The sequence below is a fragment of the Octopus bimaculoides genome, chromosome 7, assembly GCF_001194135.2.
Source record: "Octopus bimaculoides isolate UCB-OBI-ISO-001 chromosome 7, ASM119413v2, whole genome shotgun sequence".
NCBI classification, from domain to species: Eukaryota; Metazoa; Mollusca; class Cephalopoda; order Octopoda; family Octopodidae; genus Octopus; species Octopus bimaculoides.
In genome coordinates this window covers 14,294,053-14,295,284 of record NC_068987.1, presented here as the reverse complement: position 1 = coordinate 14,295,284, position 1,232 = coordinate 14,294,053, and the positions used below count along the sequence as shown (strand labels likewise).

Here is a 1,232-nt window from a genome sequence, read left to right as displayed (position 1 = left end):
TATATATAAGGATAGTTGCAATAAAACCATGTCAATTAAGTAATGTCTGAACAATCTAATCGTGTCCCAATTCTGCTGGACAGAATATGGGCACTAAACATCAAAATAAATGGATTGAATATACTGGTGAGAGGAGAGCCACCACCCACAAGTACCAGGACTATTTGAATATAGATTTCCGCATGTTTTAAAACGTATTAAATTAAAGTAATGAAAGAACTGTTTGTGTCATGAACCTCAGAACCTTCCAACCCATTCTCTCTCTCTCTCTCTCTCCAAATAACAAACTAACATGAGCAGTCCTTATATTCCTTTTAATTTTCTCCTTTTACATATATGAAAACGAAGGGCGGTTTGAGCTGAATCAGAAGAAAAAACAAAAAACTTGAAGGATGACCCTAAAGATTTTACGCCGCTATAATAATGTAAATTATTTTAATACACCTTAATAGTACATCTAAACTACAATAAAACGATTGTCAAGAATGAGGATCCAACTTCGTCATGAAAAGAATTCAGAAGAGACATTATAATATGTGGTGTTGTTGATAGGTCAAGAGTAATGAAAAGGGAGTGACAGCGCACGCCAGGAACAGAGGTTTTAACGTCTTGTAGTAGAGTGGGCCTTGGCCACTCAACCAGGAAAATATAGATCAGTTAAATATATGAAAAATATATTATTCACAGAAGCTAAAAAATATCGTTAGTCATCCTACGAATAACGACATCAACAGTTAACGGTTACTTCACGAGCAATTTATCATATGTTTATAGACTGCATTAAAGTCTCTTTGTAGCTGGATCTCCTTAAGACTTAAACTGAACTAAAAACAAAACAACCAGCAGATATATCTTCAAAGATCTACTTACCGTCTTATTGTGCCTTCATCCGTTTTTTAAAGTAATAATATTGACAGTTCTAACACATTACCAGTATATACGTAGAAAAACATCGTAAAATGGCTGACGATGGTTTCAGCTAAATTTTATTAGAGTTATCTTCCTTGGTCCTTAACTCAGCTGTCACTTGATGGAACAGATTGTGTCACTGGCTGGGATACTGTGTAGATTTTCTTTTATTCTTTTACTTGTTTCAGTCATTCGACTGCGGCCATGCTGGAGCACCGCCTTTAGTCGACCCCAGGACTTATTCTTTGGAAGCCTAGTACTTATTCCATCGGTCTCTTTTGCCGAACCGCTAGGTTACGGGGACGTAAACACACCACCATCGG

General features: G+C 36.5%; 1 protein-coding gene across 1 annotated transcript in view; it reads right to left on the bottom strand.

Moving 5' to 3' along the window:
- Positions 1-992, bottom strand: part of LOC106871128 (zinc finger protein 239) — a 3,551-nt gene extending 2,559 nt beyond the window's left edge. Inside the window, exon 1 of the mRNA XM_014917439.2 lies at positions 871-992. The gene's annotated coding sequence lies outside the window, so the exon portion shown is untranslated. The remainder of the gene's footprint in view (positions 1-870) is intronic.
- Positions 993-1,232: the final 240 nt, after the last annotated feature.